The 8,199-nt window shown below is 45.8% G+C and overlaps 1 pseudogene; it reads right to left on the reverse strand.

Annotated features, from left to right (window-relative positions):
- Positions 1–4,612: 4,612 nt before the first annotated feature.
- On the reverse strand, positions 4,613–5,174 carry LOC108522037 (calmodulin-like; annotated as a pseudogene).
- Positions 5,175–8,199: the final 3,025 nt, after the last annotated feature.

The following is an 8,199-nucleotide window of genomic DNA, read 5'->3' on the forward strand; positions in this document are numbered from 1 at the left end:
CCCCCCAGTGTCCCCAACCCGCCAGCCTCAACATGACCCTGCGTGGCCAGGAAGGCTGGACCTCCTTTCCCTGCCCCGGGAGCCCGCGGCTCAGCCCGGCGCCGCAGCTTCGACCCCGCAGGGCCAGGTCCCTGACTCTAGGCCCACTCGCAACCGTCCCAGCGGCTGCGGCCGACCACCATCCAGGCCTCGCCCGCCGGCAGTTGCCCGGGTTCACACAGGAAGGAGCTCTCTCCCCGCTGCTTCCTGCCTGAGCTTCGCCCGGGCCCAGGGGACCCCACGCTGCACGGGGACAGAGCCGCTCCGTGTGACAATGCAAGAAGAAAGGGCGAGCTCTCTTTTCCACCTGTCTCATCTCAGTGTGAACCGCGGCCTGGATAACAACTGTTCAGGGATTTCTGAGGAGCTCGGCCAACGCTCGTGCCTGCCTACATTTTCCCGAAATTTGCCTTCAAACAAACTTCCTCTTGTCACAGACGAACCCATCTCCACCTTAGAGTGCATCACGGGGTTTCCTATTTTCATAAAAGCCAGCGCCCTGGAATCGTGGTCTGTTTTTATACTGAGTGTAAGGGCCCTCTGTTAAATCTCAGCAAACACTGGCGCGCCAGAGAGGCCCGCCCCACAGCCGGAGCCCTGGACCGCGACGGACCGCCAGTGCCCTCTGCGGGTGGCGCGCGGCCTGCGCAGCGCAGCGATCAGGCCCTTAAGTCCCGAAGCCCCAGCGCCGGCCTCCTAAGAGCTGGCCCCGCTGGAAGGAGCCCAGCTCCTGCCCACTGCCTTCCGACGTCCTGTAAGTGGACCCCGCTGCCCGGGCCTCAGTGGTCTGGCCTGGAATGAAAAGTCTGAGCCAGGTGGTCCCAAGCGCTGCCGGGCTCCCTCATTTTCTGACAAGGAAGTAATCAGTCACGTGCCCTTGCCAAGGTTTGGGCACCAGACTCTTTGACAACTGGTGTAGACTCAGCAAAATCCCATGAACCACTATGCCCTTCAGATCAATAGACTATCACCTATTTCATTTGGAATTTTCAACCTCAGGTGAGACTGGAGAGAAACCCGGAACAGAGGAGACAGCTGACCGAGATTCCCGTTCCTGCATCTGAAGGTTGGAGGGTATGGAGAGTCCCTAGACAGTGGCACTCACCCCTGCCACACCTCGTGCTGCAGGTTGTACACGATATAAAACATGACACTGACTGCCCGTGAGGATCTTGACAAGTTGTTCTGAAGAGGGCACTTTGCTAAGTCCCTGAGGGTCACAGGGCCTCAAAGCGGCATGGCGGCATGGCGTGGCTGGTTCTGCCACATGCCAGCTGTGTGACTTCTGAGTCTCCACTTCTTCAGTGCTGACAATAAAGGAGTTTTACTAAGGACCAAACAAGATAATGAATGTGAAACTGCTCAACGAACCCCAAAGAATTATGCATAGATGCGATCATTAAGATGCAAAGCCATCAAGTTACCACCTGGCATGCTTAAACTGTAAAGAGTGGGTCAAAGTAAACTGAAGAGGAAAATCCAAAGTTATGCAGAAAAGAAATAAAGAGGTCTTACGTAGCAATACCAATCTTATGTCAGACACTATTTCTCAAAACACAACTCCACTGAGATGCTCCAAGGAAAGAAAGGATTTTGTGGGCAAAAGCTTTATGCCCCTCTAGGGCACTCACAGTGCTCGTCAGCACACAGAGCTACAGAGTTCAGATTTTGCCACCCAATTTGTTACTAAAAACACTCAATTTTCAGCGCTGCTTTGGATTTCAGAATTGCAGATTCAAAACATCGTAAACCCTGTATTAAAATCCATTAAAAGTTTCCTGAGTTGTTCCTGTCTCTGGTCTCTCCAGAAGAATTTATCTTTCTTTTTTGGACAATCGTTCTTTTATAAGAATTGGTCTTTCAGCCTACTTTGAGTTCACCTAGTTGTTGGAAATTTAGTAGAAAAAATAACCTTGCCTTTTAGGGTTGACTTAAGTTAAAATGTCTAATGTATATAAAGTGTTTATCATGTAACAAGGCACACGAGGGTTTATTATGTGGGATACTGCTACCACCTGTGGTGGAAGGGGTTTCTTGTGGCCTGGTCATGCTGGAGGGATGCCACCCCGCAACTGCTCCAAAAAAAGCACCCATGCCACCACCTCACGCCAATATTCTGAACCCCACGATAGTGACCTAACAAGTGTAAGTAATAGTGAAAATCACAGGACTAGTTGAACTCAGGACTGACCTAGATGCCAGATGACATGAGAGATGTAGATAGATGACATGAGAAAATTAGATCAATTATCTAATAGTTGATTCATCCTTAAATGCCAGATTTTTATCTGCCATATAATTCTTACTGATTATATAGGCTGAAAGGCAGAGGGGGGATGATGAGTCTATCCAATGAATATAGAGAATGGCTCCAAATTTTAACTCTCTAAAACATCATCATATGCTGTGTCTTTTCCTAAAAATCAGGATCTTTCTTCAACTAGTACAAACCCCCTTGACCTAAAAACACTTAAAAAAGGAAAAAAAAAAAAAAAAAAAACCACTGTTCCCAAGTTGAGTATAATCTATTTATATTTATATCCATAATCAAAAGGATAACCACTGTTCCCAAATTAGGTGTACTCATGTAATAGCAGGCCCAGTTCTGGGCTATCTATGCTTTTCCTTTTATCTGTTTGTTGGTCCTCATTCCTGTGCCACACTGTCTTGATCGCTGTAGGTTTATTGGCTTGCTATAAGTTTTGAAAGCTGGCAATGTAAGCCTGCCAACTTCTTTTTCCTTTTTTTCAAGATGGCTGTGCAGACTCTAGGTGATTTGCATTTCCATATAGATTTTAATATTTTGTCAGTTCCCACAAAAAGTCCTGCTGGGCTTTCATGGAATGTATACACCTATTTGGGAAGAATTACTATCTTAGTAATACTGACTCTTACAATCCATAAACATGGTATATCTTTCCATTTATTTAAGTCTTCTTTAATATTTTCACCACCATTGTGTAGTTTTCAGCATAGAGATCTTACACATTTTTGTTGATGTATTGCAAAACATTGCATGTTTCTGTTATTATAGTAAACATAATTTTTAAAATTTCACTTTCTAATTCTGTACTGTTAGTACACTAAATTTACATTAATTTTGCTTATTAATCATATAGACTGCAACTTTTATTAGCTCTAGTGGTCATTCTGTAGATTCCTTAGAATTTTCTTTTAAGTTAATGGTCTTTTATTGGGGAAAAACTAGCATTTACAACTTGGAATGGAAGTAAACTGTAACTTGTTGAACAGCAATGTGGATGACTGTGCTGAAGCCCACAGCCACAGCCTACTCTGCTGGCTCAAAGTCACGGTTCAGAGGGTTTTAAAAACAGAGTCCGGGCGCGGTGGCTCAAGCCTGTAATCCCAGCACTTTGGGAGGCCGAGACGGGCGGATCACGAGGTCAGGAGATCGAGGCCATCCTGGCTAACACGGTGAAACCCCATCTCTACTAAAAAATACAAAAAAACTAGCCAGGCGAGGTGGCGGGCGTCTGTAGTCCCAGCTACTCGGGAGGCTGAGGCAGGAGAATGGCATAAACCTGGGAGGCAGAGCTTGCAGTGAGCTGAGATCCGGCCACTGCACTCCAGCCCGGGTGACAGAGCGAGACTCCGTCTCAAAAAAAAAAAAACAGAGTCCAAAGATGCTCCCTTGGTAAATGTTTCTTGTTAAAAAATTTGTGTGAACAGTGACAGCCATTTCAGTCTAGAACAATGCAGACAACACTAAACCAACATACATGGGCATGCCACCAGGGTATGACATCATCACCATGGATCACGGCACACAGAAGTACAAGATGACCATCCCACTAGTCGGGCTATGTCTCAAGAGTTTATCCTTCACCCCATTTTTCTGCACATCATCCTAAGATAAACTAATTTTAAATGTTTGTTTTCAGTAAACCAGTTATGACAATTTATACTAAACAAATTGAACCAGAACCCATTGAATAGGTTTGGATTTTCTTTTTTTTTTTTTTTTTTTTTTTTAATACAAATGGCTGACTGCTGTCAGTTGTCCAGCTGCATGCATGAAAAACTGGCCAGCCCAAACAGTGTATTAATCATGACTAAATGGAACTTTAAGGAGTCCTTATTATTAAGGTAGTACATGTACTTACATTGTAAAACTGATGTGTAGCTTGGTCTTTAGCAGATAGGACCACCAACAAATACATGCAGATTTTGTGTGTGTGGGTAGAAGGTACTTTTGACATTCAGTTTTGCTATATAGAAACAGAATGAATCAGCTGGGCACAGTGGCTCACACCTGTAATCCCAGCATTTTAGGAAGCTAAGCTGGTCAGATCACTTGACTCCAGGAGTTTGAGACCAGCCTAGCCAACATAGCAAAACCCCGTCTCTACTAAAATACACAAAAATTAGCTGAATGTAGTGGCACACGCCTGTAATCCCAGCTAACTGGGAGGCTGAGGTATGAGAATCACTTGAACCCAGGAAGCAAAGGTTGCAGTGAGTCAAGATCACACCACTGCACTCCAGCCTGGGTGACCGAGCAAGATTCTGTCTTTAAAAAAAGAAAAGAAAAGAAAGAAACAGAAACAGAAAATTATAAACATTTTTCTTTTTTTGCAAGAGGTAAGTAAAAGATTCCATTTGATTCTTCTAGAACAGGGAAAAGGGGCTGGAAGTAGGTCTTCATTTTTGCAGTCATAATCTGTATTAATTCTTCATAGTCAACTTGTCTCCATCAATATCTGCTTCTCTGATCATTTTATCTACTTCTTCATCTATTAGTTTTTCTTCTAAGTTTGTCATGACATGATGCAGTTCTGCTGCACTGATGTAATCATTGCCACTATCGTCAAAGACTTGGAATACCTCATGATTTCTTCTTCACTATATGTGTCTTTCATTTTTCTAGCCATCATGGTCAAAAATTCGGGGAACTAAATGGTGCCATTGCCAACATCATCCACTTCATTGATCATGTCCTGCAATTCAGATTCTGTTAAGTTCTGACCCAGTGCCCTCATGATGGTTCCAAGTTCCTTTGCTGTGATGGTGCCATTACCATCTTTATAAGATAAAGATAAAGATGCCATTACCATCTGTATAAGATAAGCTTCCTTGAATTCAGCAATCTGTTCTTTGGTCAGCTGATCAGCCATGGTGCCAGCGAAGGGAGGAAGAGCAGAAGGGGTGAGGTGGCAGCATTGGCCCAGAGGCTGGGACTGCGGGGAGCCTCCTCTGCTGCTGCTGCTGCTGCTGCTACTAAGGGCATGCTGTGCACTGTGCACTGTGCCACCACCTGTGTCCCCACCTACTGTGAGTAATGGCACCTCATCCATGACATTCCCAGCACCACTGCACAGGATTTTTTAATATAAGCAATAACAAGTCATGACTATAGATGACTAAAACCCAGGCCAAGCTGTACCCACAAAATTGTGTCTCTCTGTGGAATGTGTGGACCCTGGAGAAATGAAAGGGTGGAAAAACTTAAGATGTTTCATTAAGGCACTAAAACTTTATGTTTACATGACTAACAGAAATGAATACAATAACACAAAGAAGGTGAACCAGATTAGCACAATTTTTGCCTCTTGATTGCTATTTCCTTCGATTTCAGGAGAGAGGGATTGATAGAGAGGACGAATCCCATTCCATCTACATTTGGATAAACCATCTACTCCTTAAACAGCGTTACTGTAAGTAAAAATATTCAAAAGGTCAGTCAGTCTCCCAAGCAAGACGGTGGAACAGGATTTTCCATAGCTGTCCCTTCTCAGAAACATCCATTTGAACAACTATTCATGTGTGAAAATACCTTCATAAGAGCAAAGGAATCCAAGGGAGAGATTTCAGCACCTGAGTGCAGCAGAGAAATAGAAAAGAGGACAGGAAGGACAGTTTCAGATGACCCACATCACTCGTCCCCCAAGCCCAGGCAGTGCAGCCTGGAAAGAGATACCCTCCCTGTGGGGAAGGGAGAGTTAAGTGAGCACCCAATTTTGCTGTGGACTGTAGCAGTAAAACCTGGTGCCAAGTCAGACCCCAAAGTTCAAGGTTCCAGGCTGACCCTGCAAATTAAGGCTTCAGGCCCACCTCAGATTCTGGACTGGCCCCAACACCAGACCTACTCCCATAGTCCCAGACTTCAGGAATACCCCAGTGATCAGCTCCTCTAGTGCCAGACCCCAAGTGCCCCCCACCATGACCCTAGGCTCCATGTCTTCTCCAACACCAGGTGGGCCCCTCTGTGGGAAGGAAACTTAAGATGTAGCCCTCAGGCTACAGACTCCAGTGGACTCAAGATCCAGGCCCTCCCCTATAAACCCTAACACCAGGCCAGTCACTGTAGACTCAGGTTCCAGGACCACTCCCATGGAACTAGGCTCCAGGCTGGCCCCAGTGGAACCAGGCTCCAGGACCATGCCTAGGGATGCAGTCTCCTGGCCCATCCCCATGGTTTCAGACACCAGACCTGCCCCCATGGGCCAGATGCCAGGTTCTCCCAAGTTAACCCTAGTGTGAGGCCAGCCCCCACAGATTCTGGACCAGGTTAATCTCCATGGACACAGACACCAGGTCCCCCAGCACCAAGTCATCCCTTTGCAGACTCATGCTTAAGTTCCACTCCAGTACCAGATCCTCTCCTGTGGACCCAAGTTTCAGCCAGGCCCTGCAGATATGGGTTCCAAGTCTGCTCCTGAAAACCCAGTCAAAAAGCCCACTGTAGTGGACCCTGGCACCAGGCAAGTCCCCTGTAAATCCAAGAAACAGACTCACCCACCTGATGACCCAGAACCAGGTCAAACTGCCTGAAGACTCCAGCAACAAGCCTATCCACAGATCCCCACAAGGTGGCCCACCCAAAATCTCTAGATGGCCTGACTGGTGAACGGTTTTCACTGTCAAAGCCAGGATGTAAAGGTTAGAAGAAGTACCTACTTCTTCAAAGCACAGACACCAATGCAAGGCAAATATCACAAGTAATCAGGGAAACATTACACCACCAAAGGAAAAAAATAAGTAACTGACTCTAAAGATATGGAGATCTACTAACTGCCTGACAAAAATCTCAAAATAATCATGCTAAAGAAGCTGAGTGAACTATGGAGAACACAAATTAACAACTAAATAAATCAGAAAAACAGTACATGAACAAAATTACAAGTTAAATAAAGACATAGAAGCCATTTGGGCCGGGCGCGGTGGCTCAAGCCTGTAATCCCAGCACTTTGGGAGGCCGAGATGGGCGGATCACGAGGTTAGGAGATCGAGACCATCCTGGCTAACATGGTGAAACCCCGTCTCTACTAAAAAATACAAAAAACTAGCTGGGCGAGGTGGCGGGCGCCTGTAGTCCCAGCTACTCGGGAGGCTGAGGCAGGAGAATGGTGTGAACCCGGGAGGCGGAGCTTGCAGTGAGCTGAGATCCGGCCACTGCACTCCAGCCTGGGTGACAGAGCGAGACTCCGTCTCAAAAAAAAAAAAAAAAAGACATAGAAGCCATTTTAAAAAAAACTGAAATTCTGGACCTAAAGAACAAAAAGAACTAAAAACAATTAACAAAATGACAATAGTAATGCCATACCTAATCAATAATTATTTTAAAGGTAAATGAATTAAAATCTCTAATTAAAAGATGTGGAATACCAAATGAGTAAAAAAAATAAGATGTAACAATATACTGCTTATAAGAGATTCAGTTTAGCTTTAAAACACATAGAGGTGAAAAGTAAAGAATGGAAAAAGATATTACATGCAAAAGGTGACCAAAAGAGAGAGCAGAGTGGCTATATTTAGACAAAATATACTTTTAAGTTAAAAACTGTCATAAGAGACAAAGAAGTTTATCATTGTTTGGACAAACGGAGGCAAGATGGCGCAGTTCTAGGTTCTTCACCGTCAACTTTCCCACGCCCAGGAAAGACAGGGGTCGAGTGTGCAGGCGCAACCCAACCTCCGACAGAGAAAAACCGGAACCCGCCTAGCCACGCCTACCGCCCCGCCCCTGACCCGCCTATGTCCCGCCCACTGCCCTCCCACTCCGGGGCCCAGGACATAAAAGCCGCTCCCGGCAGGCGCGCAGTGCGAACTTCCTTGGCCCCTCCTTGTACGGGGGACCCAGGAACCTCCTTCGAGAATGCCGGTGCGAACTTCCTTGGCCCCTGCTCCTGTGCGGACCTA

This window comes from Rhinopithecus bieti, unplaced genomic scaffold, assembly GCF_001698545.2.
Source record: "Rhinopithecus bieti isolate Rb0 unplaced genomic scaffold, ASM169854v2 scaffold_63861, whole genome shotgun sequence".
NCBI lineage: Eukaryota > Metazoa > Chordata > Mammalia > Primates > Cercopithecidae > Rhinopithecus > Rhinopithecus bieti.